Raw genomic sequence first — 26,651 nt, 5'->3', positions numbered from 1 at the left:
CTTGCTCCCTGCACCAGCCCCTCAGTCAAACAAGTTCAGGCAGATTTCCCTTTCGAATGACAGTCAAAAGTCGAATCTCGGATATGAGTAATGATGTTCTGCTGCAAGTAGTGAGCGCTGTGAAGAGCAGTCCAGTGTATACACTGCAACTGGACGAGTCAACAGATGTTACCTCATGTTCCCAACTGCTAGTCTACGTTTGTTACCTCAACGGAGAAGCCATGAAGGAGGAGTACCTGTTCTCGGAGCCTTTGGCCATTACCACTCGGGGAGATATGTTCAGAATGCTGGAAGCCTTCCTCATCAAACATGAGCTTGGCTGGGAATGACTTGTCGAGGTGTGTACAGATGTGTACAGATGGGGCACCTTCCATGGTCGATTGCAGATCCGGCCTCAAAGCCTTCGTGAAGGATGTCGCTCCCCTTGTCTCCATGCTTTAGCAATGAAGACTCTCCCTCCTGGTCTTCGAGAATTGCTTTCAGATGTGGTGAAGATTGTGAACCACATCCGAGGGAGCGCAACAAACTCAAGAATCTTCAAAGCGATGTGTGAAGAAATGGGCGCCGATTTCACTGTTCTGATATACCACACAGAGGTGCGCTGGCTTTCGCATGGTAAAGTTCTCAATCGTGTGTTTCAGCTTTGAGAGGAAATAGCGCTGTTCTTGGAGAGAGGGTGTACCGAGAAGGAGAATCAGCTTCATGAAAAGATGCCGGATGAACTGTTCGTGATGAAGGTTGCTTACTTAACCATATAACCATATAACAATTACAGCACGGAAACAGGCCATCTCGACCCTTCTAGTCCGTGCTGAACACGTATTCTCCCCTAGTCCCATATACCTGCGCTCAGACCATAACCCTCCATTCCTTTCCCGTCCATATAACTATCCAATTTATTTTTAAATGATAAAAACGAACCTGCCTCCACCACCTTCCCTGGAAGCTCATTCCACACAGCCACCACTCTGAGTAAAGAATTTCCCCCTCATGTTACCCCTAAACTTCTGTCCCTTAATTCTCAAGTCATGTCCCCTTGTTTGAATCTTCCCTACTCTCAGTGGGAAAAGCTTATCCACGTCAACTCTGTCTATCCCTCTCATCATTTTAAAGACCTCTATCAAGTCCCCCCTTAACCTTCTGTGCTCCAAAGAATAAAGCCCTAACTTGTTCAACCTTTCTCTGTAACTTAGTTGCTGAAACCCAGGCAACATTCTAGTAAATCTCCTCTGTACTCTCTCTATTTTGTTGACATCCTTCCTATAATTAGGCGACCAAAATTGTACCTCATACTCCAGAATTGGCCTCACCAATGCCTTGTACAATTTTAACATTACATCCCAACTTCTATACTCAATGCTCTGATTTATAAAGGCCAGCACACCAAAAGCTTTCTTTACCACCCTATCTACATGAGATTCCACTTTCAGGGAACTGTGCACAGTTATTCCCAGATCCCTCTGTTCACCTGCATTCTTCAATTCCCTACCATTTACCATGTACGTCCTATTTTGATTTGTCCTGCCAAGATGTAGCACCTCACACTTATCAGCATTAAACTCCATCTGCCATCTTTCAGTCCACTCTTCCAACTGGCATAAATCTCTCTGTAGACTTTGAAAATCTACTTCATTATCCACAACCCCACCTATCTTAGTATCATCTGCATACTTACTAATCCAATTTACCACACCATCATCCAGATCATTGATGTACATGACAAACAACAGTGGACCCAACACAGATCCCTGTGGCACCCCACTAGTCACTGGCCTCCAACCTGACAAACAACCATCCACCATTACTCTCTGGCATCTCCCATTCAGCCACTGTTGAATCCATCTTGCTACTCCACCATTAATACCCAACCATTGAACCTTCTTAACCAACCTTCCATGAGGAACCTTGTCAAAGGCCTTACTGAAGTCCATATATACAACATCCACTGCTTTACCCTCATCAATTTCCCGAGTAACCTCTTCAAAAAATTCAAGAAGATTAGTCAAACATGACCTTCCAGGCACAAATCCATGTTGACTGTTCCTAATCAGACCCTGTTTATCCAGATGCTTATATATATTATCTCTAAGTATCCTTTCCATTAATTTGCCCACCACTGACGTCAAACTAACAGGTCTATAATTGCTAGGTTTACTCTTAGACCCCTTTTTAAACAATGGAACAACATGCGCAGTACGCCAATCCTCCGGTACTATTCCCGTTTCTAATGACATTTGAAATATTTCTGTCATAGCCCCTGCTATTTCTACACTAACTTCCCTCAATGTCCTAGGGAATATCCTGTCCGGACCTGGAGACTTATCCACTTTTATATTTCTCAAAAGTGTCAGTACTTCCTCTTCTTTGAATCTCATAGTTTCCATAGCTACTCTACTTGTTTCCCTTACCTCACATAATTCAATATCCTTCTCCTTGGTGAATACCGAAGAAAATAAATTGTTCAATATCTCCCCCATCTCTTTTGGCTCTGCAGATAGCTGTCCACTCTGACTCTCTAATGGACCAATTTTATCCCTCGTTATCCTTTTGCTATTAATATAGCTGTAGAAACCCTTTGGATTTACTTTCACTTTACTTGCCAAAGCAACCTCATATCTTCTTTTAGCTTTTCTAATTTATTTCTTAAGATTCTTTTTACATTCTTTATACTCCTCAAGCACTTCATTTACTCCATGCTGCCTATAATTATTGTAGATTTCCCTCTTTTTCCGAACCAAGTGTCCAATTTCTATTTCCTTTCAACCGAACAGGGACATAAAGATTCTGTACTCTTAAAATTTCCTCTTTAAATGTACTCCATTTCTCTTCCACATCTTTCCCATAAAACAAAATGTCCCAATTTACTCCTTTTAAATCCTTTCGCATCTCCTCAAAGTTAGCCTTTCTCCAATCAAAAATCACAACCCTAGGTCCGGTTCTGACCTTCTCCATAATTATATTGAAACTAATGGCATTGTGATCACTGGTCCCGAACTGTTCCCCAACGCATACCTCTGCCACCTGACCCGTCTCATTTCCTAACAGGAGGTCCAGCACCGCCCCTTCTCTAGTAGGTACTTCTATGTATTGCTGCAAAAAACTATCCTGCACACATTTTACAAACTCCAACCCATCCAGCCCATTTACAGAATGTGTTTCCCAGTCTATGTGTGGAAAATTGAAATCTCCCACAATCACTACCTTGTGCTTACTACTAATATCTGCAATCTCCTTACATATTTGCTCTTCCAATTCTCGCTCCCCATTTGGCGGTCTATAATACACCCCTATAAGTGTTGCTACCCCTTTCCCATTTCTCAGTTCCACCCAAATAGCCTCCCTAGACGAGCCCTCTAATCTATCCTGCCGAAGCACTGCTGTAATAGCTTCCCTGATAAGCAATGCAACACCTCCACCTCTTGCCCCTCCAATTCTATCACACCTGAAGCAACGAAATCCTGGAATATTTAGTTTCCAATCACAGCCCTCCTGCAACCATGTTTCACTGATCGCCACAACATCATACTTCCAGGTGTCAATCCAGGCTCTGAGTTCATCCACGTTTCTTACAATGCTTCTAGCATTAAAATATACACATTTAAGAAACCCACCCTCTCTTATTCTCTGTTTATTGTCTTTTTCTTCTCTCTCCCCTACATTTTGGGTCAGAGTGCTACCATTCTCTGCCTCCTGCCTCACACACTGACTGCTAGCTTTCCCAATTTGAGTCCCTCCCCCCAACCATACTAGTTTAAAGTCTCCCCAGTAGCCTTTGCAAATCTCCCCGCCAGGATATTGGTCCCCTTCGAGTTCAAGTGCAACCCGTCCTTTCTGTACAGGTCACACCTTCCCCAAAAGAGGTCCCAATGATCCAGAAACTTGAATCCATACCCACTGCACCAGTCCCTCATCCACTCATTTATCCTCCACCTCGCTCCAATCCTACTCTCACTGTCGCGTGGCACAGGCAGTAATCCTGAGATTGTTACCTTTGCAGTCCTTCTCCTTAACTCTCTACCTAACTCCCTAAATTCTTCTTTCAGGACCTCTTCTCTTTTTTTTACCTATGTCGTTGGTACCTATATGTACCACAACCTCAGGCTCCTCTCCCTCCCATTTCAGGATTTCTTGGACACGTTCAGACACATCCCTGACCCTGGCACCAGGGAGGCAAACTACCATCCGGGTCTCCTGTCTGCGTCCACCGAATCGCCTATCCGACCCCCTGACTATAGAGTCCCCTATTACAATTGCCCTCCTCTTCTTTTCCTTACCCTTCTGAGCAACAAGACCGGTCTTTATGCCAGAGGCCCGGCCGCTGTCGCTGCCCCCAGGTAGGCTGTCTCCCCCACCTTTACTCAAACATGAGTACTTATTTTCAAGGTGTACAGCCACCGGGGTACTCACCAGTCCCTGCCTCTGCCCGTTGCCCTTCCTAACTGTGACCCAGTTTTCTGTCTCCCGTGGTCTTGGAGTGACCACCTCCCTGTAACTCCTATCTATGACCTCCTCGCTCTCCCTGAGCAGACAGAGGTCATCAAGTTGCTGTTCCAGGTTCCTAACACGGTCCCTTAGGAGCCCCATCTCGACGCACCTGGCGCAGATGTGGACGTCTGGAGGGCACTCAGACTCCATGACCTCCCACATCTGACATCCAGAACAGTAAACTGCCCTGGCCCTCATTCTCCCCCTTATCCAAATACAATAAAGCCTTACCCGGGATACAAGCCAATCAGCTGCTTCCTCTAGTCCGTTTGACCAATCAGAGGCTTCCACCAGACTCCTTCTCTGGAAGTGAGATCTGCGAATGGAACGTTGCAGATTTTGGTCGCTCCTCCCTCTGTAACGGCTCCTGGGCCTCTGTTGAGACAAGCCCCGCGATGGGTTTTTTAACTCACCACACGAAGGTCGCTCCTCCCTCTGTAACGGCTCCTGGGCTTCTGTTGAGACAAGCCCCGCGATGGGTTTTTTAACTCACCACACGAAGGTCGTTCCTCCCTCTGTAACGGCTCCTGGGCCTCTGTTGAGACAAGCCCCGCGATGGGTTTTTAACTCACCACACGGAGGTCGTTCCTCCCTCTGTCACGACTCCCGGGCCTCTGTTGAGACAAGCCCCGCGATGGGTTTTTAACTCACCACACGGAGGTCGATCCTCCCTCTGTCACGGCCCCCAGGCCTCTGTTGAGACAAGCCCCGCGATGGGTTTTTAACTCATCACACGGAGGTCGCTCCTCCCTCTGTCACGGCTCCCGGGCCTCTTGGCTGACTTGGCTGACTTCTTCGCCGAGGAACCAGTCACTTCAAGGAAACCTCCCAATGCTACACACGGCTCGTAACAAAGTGGCAGCGTTCAGGAGGAAGATTCACCTTTACCAGAGAAGAGTCCAGGACGGTGACATGACTGTCTTCCCTGAGATGACGACTCTCCCGGATGTAACGGCAGATGCTGGATGCCACTTCCACGAGGAGATTCGAACTCAACTTCTGGCAATTAGTGAAGCCATTGAACGTTACTGGACAACCGCTCTTGTGATGAATGGATCGCCCGACCCTTTTCTGTTGAAGACGGTGCCATCAGCGATACTGACGTGGCTGAGAAGGTTGAATTTTACCGAATTCGTGAAGATGCGCAGCTCAAGAGTGACTTCATGAATCAAGACCTCGTCACGCTTCGGCTGAAAGTAAAGGACTGTCCTGTTCTTTCGAAAAGGGCCCTGACCCTATTGGTCCAGTCCCCCTCAACCTATCGCTGTGAGGCTGGATTCTCAACCATGGTAACTCTGAAAACGGAGGCACACGGAGGCTTGTGTTCGACGCTGACATGAGGTGCTGCCTGTTGAGCATTCATCCTCTTTTTGATCGCCTGATGGCTGCAAAGCAATTTCAACCATCCCATTGACGGAGTATTGGCAGACATGTTTCAATAAATCGTGCTGGGTTTTTTGTTCAATTTTTTTTTTGGGAGTCACGGTACTGACCAAGAATGTCTGATGGGGTCGTGGGGCCAAAAAGGTTAAGAACCACTGTGTTAGATAGACGCCATACTGGATTAAATCAGTGAGTTTGGCAGCATTTCTGGAGAAAATAGGTTACGTTTTGGGTCGAGATCCTTCTTCAGATTGAGAGTCAGGGGAGAGGGAAACCAGAGGCATGGAAAGGTACAAAACAAATCGGAGCTGAGAATGATGACCAAGGAGAGTAGAGTCCACAATGGTCCATTGTTGGCTGTGCAATAGGTGATAATGAAGGGCTCAAACAGTGAAACTGCTAGATGTCAGGTGTTAGATGTTTGAAAGAGAAAGAATTGCAGTGGGACAGTGGGCTATATTGTTGCATAGAGCATAGCTTGAAGGCAAGAGGGTCAAAGTTTAAAGGAGATCTACAGAACAAGGTTTTTACACAGAAGATGGTAAGTTCGTGGAACAAGCTGTGGTTGGTTGAAGCAGATATGTTAGGTGGGATTTAAACAACTTTTAGATTGGCATATACATATGCAAAGATATGGGTTATGTGTGGGTAGATATGTGATGGTCTTTGCACCGTGTTCGGCACAGACATTGTGGGCCAAAGGGTCTGTTCTTGTGCTTTACTATTCTATGTTAACACGATAAATAAATCAACCTGTGGAGGAGAGTGACAGTCATGTTAACTCGTGCCCAAGTCATGTTAAGCACATCAATTCACACTGCAGTAACAAACAGTCTGGATGAAACCAAAGACATAAGTACTGAGTCCTGGAGTGATCTTGAATAACACTAGCAATGTCATGCTGATGTTAAAGTTTGGCTGTGGGTTCATTTGTGGCCAATGGAAAAGTTCTACAGTTGCCTCCTTGTTCATATGCCGACCATGGAGGCAATTCTCCAATAATGGACAGGTTGATGAACATATGCTTAAAGATATGGTTGCTTGCACAATGGCAAGAACAATGTCGTGAGCGATGACCTACATTGATATTGGACCTTTTAAAAAGTTAACACTTCTTCTTTAACTTTGAAGTTTATCAAAATTGAAACATGAATGTAAGGAGTATAGCTTGGACCCAATAGCAGCACAGAATCAGGCAGGTATAGTTGGTAACGAACCTTATTACGATACTGTAATAGAGTAGTAACACAGGAATGGGTACACCGTACTCACACAGAGGCTCAGGATTGAGCAAGGGTTCCGAAGAGGGGCAGGCAGGAGACGTAGTCGGGGTAGCGGAAGGTCCGGTCACCAGGAGATCCAACACACGATGCAAACAAACCAGCGAGGGACAGACGAAAGGAGAGTCGAAGCCAGGCAGGAAGTCGGGAAATCGCTGGAGAGTCTTGCATGAATGCTGAGAACAATCTGGCACTGTGTGAATGGTGAGGAGAGTCTATATACCGGGTTAATTGGTGATTAGAGGCAACTGAGTGCAACAGGTGAGGAGAGTTGGGCTGATGAGAGGGGAGTGGCAGGCAGGCAGGTGAAGTGGATGAGAATGAGGAGAGGGAAGACTGTGACAGCACCCCCCCTCAAGGGACGGCTCCTGACATCCCAAAACAAAACAAAAAACAATAAAGAAAATAAACCCAATCCCACGCAGAGTTGGGTGGGAGGAGGGGGACCGACCGGAGGAGGGCTAATATTCGTCCGAGACATCCATGTCCGCATCCTCCTCCATAGCATCAGAGGAAAGCTCCGTCTCGTCGTCACTGGGCGCCTCAGACGGAAGAGGGGACAGAGTCTCAGGGGCGGCGACCCCTTTAGGAGTGGCGGACTTGGACGGCTGGTCGGGATGACGCCGGTGAAACTCCCTGATGAGGGAGGCGTCCAGGATGTGTCGAGCAGGAACCCAGGACCTCTCCTCTGGACCGTAACCCTCCCAATCGACCAGGTATTGGAGAGCCCTCACGCGACGGCGGGAGCGCAGGAGGCGGTGCACCGTAAAGGCGGTGCCTCCGTTGATGAGACGAGGAGGTGGAGGAGGAGTGACTGCGGGGACCAGGGAGCTCTCCCGGACTGGCTTTACTCTGGACACGTGGAACGTAGGATGGACCCGCATGGAACGAGGCAACTTGAGCCTCACAGCCGCTGGGTTGATGACCTTCTGGATCTCAAAGGGACCGATGAACTTGGGTGCCAACTTCTTGGACTCCACCCTCAAGGGAAGGTCCCGGGTCGACAGCCACAACTTCTGGCCCGCGAGGTAGGTGGGGGCCTGGGTGCGGTGACGGTTGGCAGCCGTGGCGTAACGGTCCACGGAGCGGAGAAGAGCCACCCTGGCTTGGGTCCACGTCCTGCGGCAGCGACGAATGAAGGCCTGGACGGACGGGCAGGAAACCTCTTTCTCCAGCGCCGGGAACAGTGGAGGCTGGAACCCGTAGGCACACTGGAAAGGGGAGAGCCCAGTGGCCGAGCTTGTCAGGGTGTTGTGGGCGGACTCCACCCACAACAACTGCTGGGACCAGGAGGAGGGATGCTTGGACACCATATACCGCAGCGCTGTCTCCATCTCCTGGGGATGAAATCCGGACGTCAGACTCACGGTGGCCCCCACAAGCGTGCAGAACTCCCTCCAGAACACAGAGGCAAACTGGGGTCCCCGGGGAGACCATGGAGCCTGAAGACGTGGAGCAACATGAGCTCGGCAGTTTCCTTGGCTGACGGAAGCGTGGGCAGGGGCACGAAGTGAGCCATCTTGCTAAATCTATCGACCACGGTCAGGATGGTGGTGTGACCACGGGATGGGGGCAGGCCGGTAACGAAGTCCAGGGAGATGTGGGACCATGGTCGATGGGGTACAGGCAGTGGAAGCAGATGACCTGCAGGAGCTTGGTGTGAGACCTTGTGCTGGTTGCAAATGGGACAGGCGTTGACAAACTCCCGAGTGTCCTCCTCCAGCGATGCCCACCAGAACCTCCGTAGCACCATCTCCTTGGTCCGCTGAATGCCGGGATGACCGGTGAGTCGAGAGCTGTGGGCCCACTGAAGGACGTCGGACCGCAGGGCAGAAACCACAAACAGGCGATCAGGAGGGCATGCGCTGGGTCCCGGCTGGTTCTCCAAGGTCGCCTTGACCCTCTCCTCCACTTCCCAGGTGAGGGAGGCAACCCTGTGCGAGGACGGGAGGATGGTGTTGGGGCCAGAGGCAGGCTCTTCCTTTGCCAAGAACTGTCGAGAGAGGGCATCGGGCTTCACGTTGCGGGACCCAGGTCGGTAGGAGAGGGAGAAGTTGAAGCGGGTGAGGAAGAGAGACCAGCGGGCCTGACGAGAGTTGAGCCTCTTGGCTGACTGGAGGTATTCAAGGTTCTTGTGGTCAGTCCAAACCAAGAAAGGCTGCTCGGTTCCCTCCAGCCAGTGACGCCATTCCTCCAACGCCAACTTAACCGCCAACAGTTCTCGGTTGCCAATGTCATAATTCCTCTCAGCAGGGGTCAGGCGTCGGGAGAAGAAGGCGCATGGATGGAGCTTCTGGTCCCCGGCAGCCCGCTGGGACAGAACAGCTCCCACCCCCACGTCAGAGGCGTCCACCTCCACCACGAACTGTCTCTCCGAGTCCGGAACTTGGAGGATGGGGGCCGATGTAAACCGTGTCTTGAGTGTCTGAAAAGCTTTGTCGGCCGCGGCAGACCACCGGAACGGAACCTTGGAGGTGGTGAGTGCCGTGAGGGGTGCGGCCACAGTACTGTAGCCACGGATGAACCGTCGGTAAAAATTGGCAAACCCCAGGAACCTTTGGAGCTGCATGCGGGAGTCAGGAACAGGCCAGGTGGTGACAGCAGAGACCTTGGCGGGGTCCATCTTGATGTTCCCTTGGCCAACGATGTATCCTAGGAAGGAGACTGACGGGGAGTGAAACTCGCACTTCTCAGCTTTAACAAAGAGCGAGTTCTCCAGGAGCCGATGTAGAACTGCCTGGGCGTGGTGTACGTGTTCCTCCTTGGTCCGTGAAAAGATGAGGATGTCATCAATATAGACGAACACGTACTTGTTCAACATGTCTCTGAGAACGTCATTGACCAAAGCCTGGAAGACGGCCGGGGCGTTGGTGAGGCCAAAGGGCATCACCAGTTATTCATAATGTCCCGTGGGAGTGTTGAAGGCGGTCTTCCACTCATCTCCCTCATTGATGCGGACCAAGTGGTAGGCGTTGCGTAGATCCAACTTCGAAAAGATGGTGGCCCCCTCCAGGAGCTCGAAAGCAGAGGAGATGAGTGGGAGAGGGTAGCGATTCTTCACCGTGATGCCGTTGAGCCCCCGGTAATCTATGCAGGGACGCAGAAATTTGTCCTTCTCCACGAAGAAGAACCCAGCCCCAGCAGGAGACGAGGAGGGACGGATGAGACCAGCAGCCAAGGAGTAGTTTATGTATTTCTCCATGGCGCCTCTCTCAGGGGCGGACAGGGAGTAAAGGCGACCCCTAGGAGGAGCGGAACCAGGCAGGAGGTCTATGGCGCAGTCATAGGGCCGATGAGGAGGAAGGGAGGTGGCCCTAGACTTGCTAATAACCTCCCCAAAGTCATGGTACTCAGCTGGGACCCCCATCAGATCTGGAGCAGAACTGGAGCAGGTAGCCGGTTGAGGAGCTGAGGCTTGCTTCAGGCACACTTGGTGGCAGGAAGGGCCCCAACCCAAGATGACCCCCGTCCTCCAGTCGATGTTGGGGTTGTGTCGCCGAAGCCAGGGGTAACCCAGGATGAGGGGAAGACGGGGAGACTGCAGGATGTGGAACTGGATGGTCTCATGGTGATTACCAGACAGGAGCATGCGCACTGGGACCGTCTGGTGAGAAACAGTCCCCAGGAGATGGCCGTCGAGGGCGTTGGCGGGAACAGGTTCAGGCAGGGGAACACAACTGATGCCAAGCTGGCAGGCTAGTTCAATGTCCATAAGATTAATGTCACAACCAGAGTCTATGAAGGTGGCGAGGGTGTGAGAACCATCAGACAACAGCAGACGGGCATGACAAAGAGGGCGTCGGGCAGAGGAAAGTTCAGAGGTTCGACTCACCAGTAATTCCTCCGCTACTGGTGAGTCTGGCCTTTTACTGGACACTTGGAGATGTAATGACCCGCCAGGCCACAGTAGAGACAGAGGTTCCCCCGACGCCGACGTTCCCGTTCCTCGGGGGTGAGACTGGTGCGACCCACCTGCATGGGTTCGGGTTGCCTCGACGGTTGCCCCGACGAGGGTAGTCCAGTCTCCGGAGGAAAACGAGTTTGGGTGGATAGCTGGCGGACCGCCTGTCCCCGTCGCCTCTCCCGACGTCTCGCCAGGATGCGTCGGTCCAGACGGGTCGTTAGCTCGATAAGCCCATCCAGAGAAGAAGGAAGGTCGTGGGACACCAACTCATCCTTGATATAGTCATTCAAGCCCAGCAAGAAAGCGTCACACTGGGCCGGGGCATTCCAATCACTCTGACGGGCCCTGGTGCGAAAGTCGATGGCGAAGTCAGCGACGCTCTGGTTCCCCTGGCTCAACCCCAGCAGACTTCCCGCAGCGTCCGGACCCATCGAAACCTCACCGAACACCTTGCGAAGCTCCGCGGCGAAGGCCTGGAAAGAGGAGCAAGCCGGCGTGCGTTGCTCCCATTCAGCCGTTCCCCACAGCCGAGCTCTGCCAGTCAGGTGATTAATGGTAAACGCCACTCTCGCCGCTTCCTGGGCGAAGGTGTAGGGCTGTAGGGCGAAGAGAATGGAACAGTTCGTGATGAATGGGCTGCAGCCCTCCGGGTCTCCAGTGTAGCGCTCCAGGGTTCCCACCCGGGGCTCAGGTGATGGTCCTGGCGGACCGGGAGCTGGTGCTGTCGGAGCCGGAGGTGAAGCATGGGGTGTAGCCTGGGCGAGGGTGGTCATCAGCTGTTGGACCTGGGTGGCTAGTGCAACCAATGCTTGCTCCTGGTTTGACACAGCCTGTCGAACCTCGGAGTTGGAGGCAGTGAGCATAGCTTCGTGCTGCAGGAGCGTGTGCTCAATCCTCTCGAAGCGGTTTGACGGAGACGTTGTGTGCGCTGAGTCCATTGTTGGCCAGATTGTACTAAACGGGTATAGCTTGGACCCAATAGCAGCACAGAATCAGGCAGGTATAGTTGGTAACGAACCTTATTACGATACTGTAACACAGAGTAGTAACACAGGAATGGGTACACTGTACTCACACAGAGGCTCAGGATTGAGCGAGGGTTCCGAAGAGGGGCAGGCAGGAGACGTAGTCGGGGTAGCGGAAGGTCCGGTCACCAGGAGATCCAACACACGATGCAAACAAACCAGCGAGGGACAGACGAAAGGAGAGTCGAAGCCAGGCAGGAAGTCGGGAAATCGCTGGAGAATCTTGCATGAATGCTGAGAACAATCTGGCACTGTGTGAATGGTGAGGAGAGTCTATATACCGGGTTAATTGGTGATCAGAGGCAACTGAGTGCAACAGGTGAGGAGAGTTGGGCTGATGAGAGGGGAGTGGCAGGCAAAGTGGATGAGAATGAGGAGAGGGCAGACTGTGACAATGAAAGGTAATATTAATGTAGGGAGGGACTGCAGATGCAAGTTTAAACTGAAGATAGACACAAAACGCTGGAGTAACTCAGCGGGTCAGGCAGCATCTCTGGATAGGAGGAATGGGTGACGTTTCGTGTCAAGACCCTTCTAAGGAAAAACTCTTGGTTTTTAAGTTTCACATTAGAGGTGGAGAGATTGAGGGGTCGAAAGGCTGGGGGAGTAAATTCCAAAGCTTAGAGCCTGGGATTCAGAAAGCATTACTTCCAATTTGGAGCAGTAAAAATTGGAATTGCCCAAAATTGTGAAATTACAGACATTATTGAGAGCTACAGGGTGGGATAGGAGCAAGGAAATGGAGGGATTTGAAAATAAGAATGCAAATAATATTGAAAGCTAATGCCATTGGATCAGGGACCAGTGCAGACCTGCGCGTATAGGCGGTGGCTGAAATGCTCCTGGTGTGAGCTAGGGAATGGGCAGAAGAATCTGTAACAAGTTTGTTGGAAGGATGGTCAAGGAAGTTGAATGTAGCTATATCAAAGACTTGGATAAGGCTTCAGTGTGGATGAGTGTAGGCAGGAATGGGGATGAATTAAAATTAAAGTAGTTGAAACAAGACAATAGCTTCAGTCTTCTCAAGGAAACTTCTCGAATAGGATTGGATGTCGGATAAGAGGAATAGCACATGAGAGATACTGGTAATTTGGAGAGGGTTGGTTATGAGATAAAGCTGGGTGTTAACATGAATGTCCATGTAGAACCTGATAAGCTTCGGAAGATTTTGCTAAGGAACAGTATGTCAATGAGTAAGGTATACATTACCCAATATGGCCTAGAAGCTACTGACTTTTGCAGCACACTATCTTCAAGTCTCTGATACTTGAACATGAAGTACTGTTTTGGCAGATATTCAAATCAATGATGTTGTTGAATTTACATGATTACAAAGCCGTCCATTCAGGATAATGTTTAAAGAGCTAATACCAACACCAAAGATAGGCACAAAAAGCTAGAGTAACTCAGCGGGTCAGGCAGCATCTCAGGAGCAGGTGACCTTTCAGGTTGAGACCCTTCTTCAGACTTGCCCACCAGTAATGCCCTGTATACTGTATCATCTTTAATTGTGTTTGTAATGTGTTGAGGGGATACTTCATGATACATTTCAGTCCTATTGATAATAGCTCTCCTATGGTGGTGTTAGGTTTGACTTCCACCAATTTGCCAAATGATGAAGTAAGAACAATATATATGCCAAAGGGGGCTGCATTTCACTTTGAGGAAAGTAGCAGGGGCAAAACATTTTCTCTAATTTATCTACTGGTCCTTTTACTGTGACTGGTCCCATGGATAAAAAGTAAGTCTGACAAGCTGGGTCAGCCTTTCCTGTGGTTCATATCTATTGTGCACATATAGAGAATGGATTTAGAATTCGGTAAGTACACCAATGAAGTGAATTGCTCTGTCTTGGATATTGTCAAGCCTCTTGCATCACTGTGGTTGAATCAGGCAAGAGGTACAGAATTTTGAAAATGTTTGCCTTCAGAATCGGGGACAATTTCTTCACAACTGTTATCTGGCAACTGAACCATCCTCTCACCAGCTAGAGTGCAGTCCTAACCTTGCATCTACCTCATTGGAGACTTTAATCAGACTTCATCAGATTTTACTTAGCACTAAATGTTGTGCCCTTTCTCCCTTATCTGTACATTATGGATGGCTTGATTGTAATCATGTATTGTCATTTCTTTCAATAGCACGCAACAAAAAGCTTTTCACTGTCCCTCAGTACATAGAAACATAGAAACATAGAAAATAGGTGCAGGAGGAGGCCATTTGGCCCTTCAAGCCAGCACCACCATTCATTGTGATCATGGCTGATCATCCCCTATCAACCTGTGCCTGCCTTCTCCCCATATCCCTTGACTCTCCTAGCCCCTAGAGCTCTATCTAACTCTCTCTTAAATCCATCCAGTGATTGGTCTCCACTGCCCTCTGTGGCAGCGAATTCCATAAATTCACAACTCTCTGGGTGAAAAAGGTTTTTCACACCTCAGTCTTAAATGACCTCCCCTTTATTCTAAGACTGTGGCTCCTGGTTCTGGACTCACCCATGTGACAACAAAACTAAACTTCAGTGAGTAATAGCTTTTCCATTACAATCCTGTCTTGAGCTCTTTAGCTCTTTCCCACCAACTCTCTCCCCGATGACTGCATCCATGAGGAATGCACGGCTAAACTGCTCCAATCTTCTGCACCAACGTATCCCATCCCTCCCCAACCCACCAAAAAAAACGTAGCAGTTCCCGCTGTAAGAGATTAATCCATGTGACAGAGTGAAATTACACCGCCCACGTTACTCTGTAGGCAACTTACTTTTTAGATATCTTGAATGCAGATAAAAGTTGGTTTTGAAGGTGCTCCTTTCTATCTGTCATCTTTTTATTGCTTCTATTTACTTAAATTGTGTTAATACATATAATGGTAGTACAGAATAGTGAGTTTGGTGGAGAAGACCTAATGTGTTATGAGAAATAGAGCTAGATGCAAATTTTTGTTTTCCAACGGAGCTATTTTTAATAAGAATTTAAGAACATTGTTCAGAAGGAATCAGATATGAAACATTCCCAAGACTTGCTTGGCTAACTTTCCAATCCTCTCTGCCTGATCTGAGACTGTACGACCAGCTCAGCTGATTTGGAAAAGTGCATTTAATCTCCGCCAAAACACTCACATTCAGTTTTTTCTAGCAATTGAAATAAGAACTGATCTTCTGCACCTAACCTGCACTAATGGAGGTACCTCCAGTACAAAAACTGTCGACTTGAAAGTGTCTGTAATTTCTACTAAGCTGAAACACATAAACCAAGGACATCAAGCTTCCAATAAATGGGCCAGTGAAGCTGAACAGCACACCTCATCAGCTGAAGATCGTTAAGCCTGGGCCAAAGAGTGGATTATTCATTTAAAATATGATATGCAGTACATAAGGTCAAAATTAAACAAGAAAATAGTGCCAAAAATGCTTTTGTACATTAGATCGCATAATAATAGAATGCAATCAGTGACAACTAAAACAAATTCTGATAATTGCATTCTGGTGATTGCTGCAAGAAGAAAAATCATTTGAAGAAAGTATAAGATTTACAAAGAAGTCAATGGATGTCACAAACAACATCTTCAGCACACAGCACGGGTGGATCAGGAGAAATATTGCAAATGTTAGAAATCTGAGGTCAGAATACAATACTTGGAGTGTGCAATAGATGAATGGGAAACCAAGATGTCAGATGTTCTGGGAAAAAATAATTTTGGACTAGTACAGGATGTACGCAACCTCCCCAGATCCAGTTCTGTTCACTTTAGTGACTCAGTGTGGCAGATAATAATCATTCATGCATTTAACACCACCAGTGACCAAAGATGAATTTGTACTTTAATTCATTCATAACCAATGTACAATGTACAGTTGTCAATGTAAATCAGAAAATAAATGAAGGAAATCTTGACCTCTGACTTTCACGACCTCAGGAGGTCAAAGCATTGGATAAGTAACAAATTGCTTTTGAAGTGTAGTCAAAAAATAGTTCTCTGTAATGCAAGAGTTGGGATCACGGAGACATGGCTCCAGGGTGACCAAGGCTGGGAGCTGAACATCCAGGGATATTCAATATTCAGGAGGGATAGAGAGAAAGGAAAAGGAGGTGGGGTAGCGTTGCTGATTAGAGAGGAGATTAACGCAATGGAAAGGAAGGACATTAGTTTGCAGGATGTGGAATCGGTATGGGTAGAGCTGCGAAACACTAAGGGGCAGAAAACGCTGGTGGGTGTTGTGTACAGGCCACCTAACAGTAGTAGTGAAGTTGGAGATGGTATCAAACAGGAAATTAGAAATGCGTGCGACAAAGGCAAAACCGTTATATTGGGTGACTTCAATCTACATATAGATTGGGTGAATCAAATTGGCAGGGGTGCTGAGGAAGAGGATTTTTTGGAATGTATGCGGGATAGTTATCTAAATCAACATGTAGAGGAACCAACGAGAGAGCAGGCGATTTTAGACTGGGTATTGAGTAATGAGGAAGGGTTAGTTAGCAGTCCTGTTGTACGTGCCCCCTTGGGCAAGAGTGCCATAACATGGTTGAGTTCTTCATTAGGATGGAGAGTGACATTGTTAATTCAGAAACAATGGTTCTGAAATTAAAGAAAGGTAACTTTGAGGGTATGAGACGTGAATTGGCCAAGATTGACTGGCAATTAATTCTAAAAGGGTTGAAGGTGGATATGCAATGGAAGACATTTAAAGACTGCATGGATGAACTACAAAAATTGTTCATCCCAGTTTGGCAAAAGAATAAATCAGGGAAGGTAGTGCATCCGTGGATAACAAGGGAAATCAGGGATAGTATCAAAGCGAAGGATGATGCGTACAAATTAGCCAGAAAAAGCAGCATACCGGAGGACTGGGAGAAATTCAGAGACCAGCAGAGGAGGACAAAGGGCTTAATTAGGAAAGGAAAAATAGATTATGAAAGAAAACTGGCAGGGAACATAAAAACTGACTGCAAAGGTTTTTATAGATATGTGAAAAGAAAGAGATTAGTTAAAACAAATGTAGGTCCCTTGCAGTCAGAAACGGGTGAGTTGATCATGGGGAACAAGGATATGGCGGACCAATTGAATAACTACTTTGGTTCCGTCTTCACTAAGGAAGACATAAATAATCTGCCGGAAATAGCAGGGGACCGCGGGTCAAAGGAGTTGGAGGAATTGAGTGAAATCCAGGTTAGCCGGGAAGTGGTGTTGGGTAAATTAAATGGATTAAAGGCCGATAAATCCCCAGGGCCAGATAGGCTGCATCCCAGAGTACTTAAGGAAGTAGCTCCAGAAATAGTGGATGCATTAGTAATAATCTTTCAAAACTCTTTAGATTCTGGAGTAGTTCCTGAGGATTGGCGGGTAGCAAACGTAACCCCACTTTTTAAGAAGGGAGGGAGAGAGAAAACGGGGAATTACAGACCAGTTAGTCTAACATCGGTAGTGGGGAAACTGCTAGAGTCAGTTATTAAAGATGGGATAGCAGCACATTTGGAAAGTGGTGAAATCATTGGACAAAGTCAGCATGGATTTACAAAAGGTAAATCATGTCTGACGAATCTTATAGAATTTTTCGAGGATGTAACTAGTAGCGTGGATAGGGGAGAACCAGTGGATGTGGTGTATCTGGACTTCCAGAAGGCTTTCGACAAGGTCCCACATAAGAGATTAGTTTACAAACTTAAAGCACACGGCATTGGGGGTTCAGTATTGATGTGGATAGAGAACTGGCTGGCAAACAGGAAGCAAAGAGTAGGAGTAAATGGGTCCTTTTCACAATGGCAGGCAGTGACTAGTGGGGTACCGCAAGGCTCAGTGCTGGGACCCCAGCTATTTACAATATATATTAATGATCTAGATGAGGGAATTGAAGGCAATATCTCCAAGTTTGCGGATGACACTAAGCTGGGGGCAGTGTTAGCTGTGAGGAGGATGCTAGGAGACTGCAAGGTGACTTGGATAGGCTGGGTGAGTGGGCAAATGTTTGGCAGATGCAGTATAATGTGGATAAATGTGAGGTTATCCATTTTGGTGGCAAAAACAGGAAAGCAGACTATTATCTAAATGGTGGCCGACTAGGAAAAGGGGAGATGCAGCGAGACCTGGGTGTCATGGTACACCAGTCATTGAAAGTGGGCATGCAGGTGCAGCAGGCAGTGAAGAAAGCGAATGGTATGTTAGCTTTCATAGCAAAAGGATTTGAGTATAGGAGCAGGGAGGTTCTACTGCAGTTGTACAGGGTCTTGGTGAGACCACACCTGGAGTACTGCGTACAGTTTTGGTCTCCAAATCTGAGGAAGGACATTATTGCCATAGAGGGAGTGCAGAGAAGGTTCACCAGACTGATTCCTGGGATGTCAGGACTGTCTTATGAAGAAAGACTGGATAGACTTGGTTTATACTCTCTAGAATTTAGGAGATTGAGAGGGGATCTTATAGAAACTTACAAAATTCTTAAGGGGTTGGACAGGCTAGATGCAGGAAGATTGCTCCCGATGTTGGGGAAGTCCAGGACAAGGGGTCACAGCTTAAGGATAAGGGGGAAATCCTTTAAAACCGAGATGAGAAGAACTTTTTTCACACAGAGAGTGGTGAATCTCTGGAACTCCCTGCCACAGAGGGTAGTCGAGGCCAGTTCATTGGCTATATTTAAGAGGGAGTTAGATGTGGCCCTTGTGGCTAAGGGGATCAGAGGGTATGGAGAGAAGGCAGGTACGGGATACTGAGTTGGATGATCAGCCATGATCATATTGAATGGCGGTGCAGGCTCGAAGGGCCGAATGGCCTACTCCTGCACCTAATTTCTATGTTTCTATGTTTCTAAATGTAGTGTTTCATTTTTTAAGACACGTCTCCCACTAATAGCAATATGGTAATGACCTGAAAGGCTGCATTCTTTAGTCTGAGTGATAAAACTGGCAATTAAATTTTCATTATAAGACTAAGATCAGGATTTGGTCCAAATAATGGTTGGAAATAACCAAATTTCATGTGCTATGGAAAGCGCATGAACCGGCTGACCTTTACACTGGAATGGTTCTAGTGAGCTCCTGCTTTTTTTTACACAGATCTGCATAGGTAGTACAAATTAAGAATTGTGTCTATTAACGTTTATGGAGAATCCTTTTGCAATGGACAAAATGTGAGACTAAGAATATTAAACAATAGCTTTGGAGTCACAGAAGATAGTGGTATTGGTGAGCTAGAAACACACAAGATGCAAATAAAGTGATTTTAGCGTCAAAATCCAAAAAACTCCACACAATGTTTAAAAGATATTTGGAAAGGTATATGGATAGAATAGGTTTAGAAGGATACTATACCAAGTGGGACCCGTTTGGGGGGGGGGGACACGCACACACGCACACGCACAGGTACGGTTAGGGAGGGAGGGGATTAGAGAGGGATATGGTGAGGGAGGGGAAGGGGTGTAGCGATTGAGGGCTAGGGGGGTCGCGCGGTGTCACCGGGGAGGGCTGGTCCCCGAACACAATACTCCACCACTCACCCATAGGTCCCAATACTCGCCACTCCCTGGAGAGGGGGGGGTGGGGCAGAGAGAGGGGGAGGGGCGGAAGAGAGAGGGAGGGGGTAGAGAGGGAGGGGGTAGAGAGAGAAGGGGGCAACTTGTTCTATTTGATTGTGCACGCCAGGTCGATTGCATTCGTGGAAACACGTGAAGGTTGCAATCTCCCACCCCTATCCCATTGTGATGTCATATGTAAATGAGATCCATTGTGATTGGACGTCTGTGAGATGGCACTGTGACATCATCAATGGAAAGTAATGCAAGAGTCTCCCACTGAAAAGCAGTTAATTTTTTGAAATAAACGATTAAAACTTTAAAAACTTTGGAAATATAGGTTGGAATGCGACAGGACGATGTTTATCCCGTTGAGGGGAAAATGTGAGTAGCATGTGTGAAAATGGGAAGGCTGTGGCCAAGCGATTTGGAAGAAGATACAAATTAAGGAGATTAAAAGAAAGCCAACACAACCCTGCATACACACGGAAATTTAGAATGTTGAGAACAAAGGGAAGAGTTTTAGTTTGATATCGATGGGCCAAACCCAGGCAAGTGGAATTAGTATAGATTGGGCATGTTGGTCGGCATGGGCAAGTTGGGCTGAAGGGCATGTTTCTATGCAGTATGACTCTCACTCAATTACAATTGAGGGGATGTTTCAAAGTTTCGGCCCCAGAGATCACTGACTATCATTTTTTTCCCATTAATGCTTAATGGATGATGTTAGCCCGATAGTTCTCTTTGCAAGCAGCAATGCCAGATGTACGCTGACTTCCCTTGAATCTCACAATCAAGTACATTAATTTTTATAAACTATTTCCTTCAGTCTATTAAAGAAAGATGGTAGCCTGTAATAAACTGGCTTCTAGATCAGGGTCAAAACATTTGATCTTAAGTCAACCTAATTATTTAACTTTCTTTGAAACCCTCAGCCATTGACTATTTAACCTGTTGATAGCAGCATCAGTAAATGTCCCTGTACATTTGCACAAAGGGCTCATAAGCCCTTCATTTCTGATATGCATCCATATGATACAAGAATTGATGCCAGAAACATTAACTTGTGAATTTGTAACCTGGTAGGTTTTCTTTTTATATTTCAAAGATGTGGTGATCACTACTTTGAAGTCCTAGGGATCACTGTCAATGTGAAAGCAGAGCGTTTTTTCAAAGAGCTACAGTTGTCACACCTAACTCGATGGAAGAAAAAAAAACTTGGATATATGATGCAAGCTTTTCATGACCTCTGGGTATCCCAGTGCATTTTATAATCAATCGAGTACCTTTTGAAAGGTTGTCACTTGTCAAGTTTGCAGATGACACTCCTCTGGTGGGCCGAATCACAAACAGGATGTGCTGGCTCTGGAGAGGGTCCAGAGGAGGTTTACACGAATGGTCCCAGGAATGAGTAGGTTAACCTATGATGAGCGTTTGTCGGCACTGGTCCTGTACTTGCTGGAGTTTAGAAGAATGAAGAGGGGGGGCACATTGAAACATACAGAATATTGAAAGGCTTGGATAAAGTGGATGTGGAGAGGATGTTTCCATTAGTGGGAGAGTCTAGGACATCAGAGTCTATAACCTCAGAATTAAAGGACTTTCTTTTTGGAAGGAGATGAGGAGAAATGTCTTTAGTCAGAGAGTGGTGAATCTGTGGAATTCTTTGACACAAAATGCTGTGGAGGATAAGTCAGTGGATATTTTTAAGGCATAGATAGATTCTTGATTAAAACAGGTATCCGAGAGGAGAGGATAGGAGAATGGGGTTAGGAGGGAGAGATAGATCAGCCATGATTGAATGGCGGAGTAGATTGGATGGGCAGAATGGCCTAATTCTACTCCTATCCCTTATGACTGTATGACATAATGACAATGGTGATTCAGAGTACATGAAGGAGATAGAGAATTTAGTGATATGGCATCAGGATAATAATCTCTCCAATGTTGGCAAGATGAAAGAGCTAGTTATTAACATGCCCAATCAGTATCAATGGTGCAAGATTGGAAATGGTTGAGACCTTCATGTTCCTTGGCATTAATTTTACCAACAAACTGTTGTGGACCAATTGCATTGATTTGACAGCCAAGAAGGTACACTGATGCCTGCACTTCCTGAGGAGTCTGAGGAAATTTGGCATGCAACCAATGAGTTTTATAAACTCCCACAGATGCACCATAGAAAGCATAAAATTACAGAGTTGTAGATGCAGCCTAGCCCATCACACAGACCGCTCCAGTCATTCCTCCTCCTCCCAGTCCCATCTGTCAGAAAGACTTGAAAGCGCACATCACCGGACTGAGGAAAAGCTTCTTACCCTCTGAAGTCAGGCATCTGAATGGTCCTTCCATAAGCTAGGATACTGTATTTACTGCGACCCCATTGTGGACATTGGACTTTGTCTATGGAACTGATGCGCTACAATGTTGAGAACTATATTCTGCACTCTGAATCCTCCCCTAGCTCCATCTATTGCACTTGAGTTTGACTTGATTATACTTATGTATAATAATAATAATAATAATAATAATAATAATGGATGGGATTTATATAGCGCCTTTCTAATACTCAAGGCGCTTTACATCGCATTATTCATTCACTCCTCAGTCACACTCGGTGGTGGTAAGCTACTTCTGTAGCCACAGCTGCCCTGGGGCAGACTGACGGAAGCGTGGCTGCCAATCTGCGCCTACGGCCCCTCCGACCACCACCAATCACTCACACACATTCACACACAGGCAAAGGTGGGTGAAGTGTCTTGCCCAAGGACACAACAACAGTATGCACTCCAAGCGGGATTCGAACCGGCTACCTTCCGGTCGCCAGCCGAACACTTAGCCCATTGTGCCATCTGTCGTCCCAACTGTATGGTATATCTGATCTGTTTGGATAGCATGCAAAACATAGCTCTCCACTGTACCTGTGAAAATAATAACCTTAAACCTAATATGGGAAATGTATTGTAGAAATGAGGAATTGCAGAAGCTGATTAATACCAAATATAGACACAAACTGCTGGCATAACTCAGTGGGTCAGGCAGCATCTCTAGAGAAAAAGGGTGGGTGATGTTTCGGCTCGGGACCCTTCTTCAGACCTCCTCTGTTTGAAGAAGGGTCCCAAACCGAAACATCACCCATCCTTCCCCCCCCCCCCCCCCCCCCCCCCCCCCCCCCCCAATAGTTGCTCCCTAACCCATTGGGTTACTCCAGCACTTTGTGTCTATCTATGGGAAAGGTATCATTCTGTAAATACTTAGGAATTCGTTTTTTTTAAATGGACAGAACAAGTTTTGCTTTGTGTTGCATAATTCTGTAGCATAATAAAGAATGGGCTAAAATTGCACCTTGGGTGGACTGTAGGTTCTGTTGTCACACCTTAACGATGATTTTTAAGGTTAGACATTATGAATTTGTATTCTGGCAGTGCTTTGTGTGCAGGGATGTGTATTGAAGGCTCAGTCATGAAAATCAACACGCTCTTGAGGACTTTTTTCTAAATTTCTCTATTAGAGCTGCGACTAATAAAATTTGCACTTCAATCTTGCCAATTTTGGGTTGAAACATACTCTTAAAAAGATGAGGAGAATGATTTTCTGATTTTGCACTCCCAGTGGGGATGTTTGCCTGCCAAGAACATGCATCATAAATTTGTTCCATGCATGATTTTCAACCATATAAATTAATTGCCCGAAAATTGTGCTCGCATTCACCTGGATTTCCAATCATTTGAAATAAACCCACTCTACATCACAAAGGCCACTGTCAAATTCTGTTTTATTGTCGTCAAAGAGATTGTGGTGCTGGTAACAGAACATGACATTGCAAACAAACTTAGTACAGAGGGGCCAGCATTACCCAGTGAACAAAGGTGAACTGATGACCTTAGCTCACTAGCACAGTAAGACTCGAATAAATGAGATGAAGCAATGAGTGGAAGCTCGTGACCACATTCTCTGGGCATTTGCAACATGCCAGAGATCGGATATCGCAAGACATTGAATATGTGTCTTATCTTCTGATATCCACAAATTCTTAAAGTAGCAATTTCACACAATTCTGTCCACTATGGAGGCAATTTCAAGCCCAACATCGACATTTCTTCAGGGAATTAAGGATTGTGTACATGTTTTCGGGTCCCAGCAGGTTAAGCAATTGGAGATATGTGCTCAACAAGTGGCTGATGATGGTGCTAACTATTTTGTCTCAAAGCGTGTTAAATTTGATCATTAGTGTTTCATGGTATGTGAGCCTCGATGCTTCAATATCATCACTGGGACCATTTGCTAGCGATTCTCCAGCCACGGAGGCCAGCTGTGTGTCTGCAGGTACCACTGATGATGGCTGCTGTGCAGTGGCTTACCGCAGAGCTGACAATCCTATCGGCAAAGTGGTGTTGGTGTATTTTACAGTTTTATCCAGGCTCGCTTTGCTGGGAAATGGGGGTTGCTGCTTCTGCTGCTGCTGCTCAAACAGGATAATCTTCTATTTTATAGCTAACCCAATGTCCATGTCAAATATTATACAACCATTAGTCCTTCATGGAATGTGCTTTCTGCAGAGCTAAGAGGTCCTGGAGCCTTCTCTCAACTCCACTGGCCTAACATCTACTGTGTTAGGTACAGTAGATACTAGGACTGTGCATCTACAACTATGTAGATAGATGATAGTCCCACTTCCCACCACCTATTGTTCAATCCACCTCACCCCAACCGTCCCAAGCTTAACTTTCCAGTAATTAACTTTCCTTGAAAATGGCAACCTGACCTTGGATGCTTGGTAGACTTGTTAGGTACAAACAAGGTTTGATACCCAAGCCTTTTCTGTTTTGGTGCACTCTGCCTGAAAATAGGCCAGAGTAATCTAACAGAGTACAGGATGGAGAGAGAGAGCTTGGTAAAATAGTCTCAAGAAATCAACCTCTCCCTCAATGTTTGCAACATGAAGGAGCTAGTTATTGAGAGTTATTGGGAAACAAAATGGTGTGTACCATCTAGTTTGTATATATGGTGCCGAAGTGGTGATTGTCAAGAACTTCAAGTTGCATGGTGTAAATATGGCCAACAATTTGCCCTGGACCAACCACATTGAAACTATCAGTCAAGCAGCCATACCAATGCCACTTCCTCAGAAGACTAAGCAGGTTCTGCATGTCTCCAACTACACTTACCAACTTTTACAGATGCGCAACAGAGAGCATCCTATTGGGATGCATCAGTGTTTAGTTTGGCAACACTTCTGTCCAAGACCACAAGAAATTTTAAGATGTGGATGGAGACCAGTCCATCACTCAATCGAGCCTCCTGCATCTTATTTATCCATACTTCATTCAGCCTTGGTAAAGCAGCCAACATAATCAAGGACCTCTCATGCTCCAGTCATTCTCTCTTCTCCTCTCTCCTATTGGGTAGAAGATATAAAAACCTGAAAGAACATAAAACCAGATTCAAGAACAGCTCCTTCCCCACTGTTCAATGGACCCCTCATAAACAGCATAAATACCCAATCTTCCAATCTACCTTGCTGCAGCTCTTGCACTTTTTTACTATTTGAACTTTCTCTGTAACTATAACACTATATTCTGCATTCTTTTTATGTTCACTTCTGCACTATCTGATACTCAGGTATGGTATGATTTGCATTGGTAGCACACAAACAAAGTTCTTCATTGTATCTCTCTACATGTGATAAGAAATGAATATCAATAACATTATTTATTTCTGCTAAAATGCCTGGCCCAATGTATTAGCCTTTTTTTGCTTTCATTGATATTATCTAGCCTGGTGAATATCTTCAGCTTTCTCTTGTTTTGTTTCAGATTTACATGGTGCAAAATGTTGTTGTTCTTTGATATCTGATTAATTGTGTTTATAAATGGTTCAATTTTTAACAGATTCCCAAGCTACAGAATCCATGTGGCAGCTCCTGATATGTATGCCACCAAAGAGTTTTTTTTTCAGCTGAGTGGCTAACCCGTACCAGGCCCTGAATCCAAATCAAAAGCAGTAGAATTGCATTTTAAGTATTTCCGAGGCCAGGAACATATGATATCATCTGACCCCTCAGGACTCGCCATGGCAACATACTTCACCCCACCAACACAACAAGAAGTGAGTAACTGAGGCTGTCAAATAAGATTCCTACCTTTATAATTCATTGTCTTCCACTTTCTGCAGTAACATAGTGCCAAAACCTCAGTCATTTGAATGAGAAATGAGGATTGCACATAGAGAGAGAGAGAGGGAGAGAGAGAGGAAGGAATCGTGTTAGTGTAGGTATGCAATAAAGAAAAGCAGATTGGGCCACTGAGGTTGTTCAATCTCACAGCATAACCGCACTGAACACAATTCCAGACTGTTGCCTGTGAAGCACTTTGTTGGTATGTGGGGCTGTCGGGGACCGGTCCCCGCACCGGTCCCCGACAGCCCCTGCCTGAAGCCGCGCCCCTCCCCCAGTTGCAGGATGCTGCCCCCACCGGCCCCTGACAGCCCCCGCCTGCAGAACGCGGGGGCTGTCATCTTTAATGTTTAAATTGTTATTATATTTTAAGAGTTATTCACATTTTAAGCTTTAAATCCCTTTCACACTCTGCCTGAAGCTGCCCCTCTCCCCCGGCTGCAGGACGCTCTCCCCCTCCCCCACTGCTCCCCTACAGCCCCCGCATGTAGCCGTGCCCCTCCCCCTGCTGCAGAACACACCAGGAGACACAACAAGAAAGAATGGACTAAATAAATCTCATCTTTAACGTTTAAATTGTTGTTATATTTTAAGAGTTATTCACATTTTAAGCTTTAATAAATCCCTTTTCCACTTACCGTGCCCGTCAGCTGCGCCTGCGCAGTAATACCAGCGTGTTCTACGTCACAATGGGAACCCAATGGGTGGGAATGGCTGTGCCGCCGGAGAGCTGCTAAGAGTTGATGTGGGGAGGTTGAGGGGGGAAGGAGTGAGGGGGGAAGGGAAGAGGCAGAGTGGAGGGGGGATCATGGGCATCACAACTGGAACCCGTCAGCCGCGCCTGCGCAGTTAGGGGCTATGGGTGAGTGGTGGAATATTGCAATAGGGGAATGGG

This window comes from Amblyraja radiata, chromosome 4 (genome assembly GCF_010909765.2).
Source record: "Amblyraja radiata isolate CabotCenter1 chromosome 4, sAmbRad1.1.pri, whole genome shotgun sequence".
NCBI lineage: Eukaryota > Metazoa > Chordata > Chondrichthyes > Rajiformes > Rajidae > Amblyraja > Amblyraja radiata.
The sequence above is the reverse complement of the archived record's forward strand: the minus strand, read 5'-3'. Positions refer to the sequence as shown.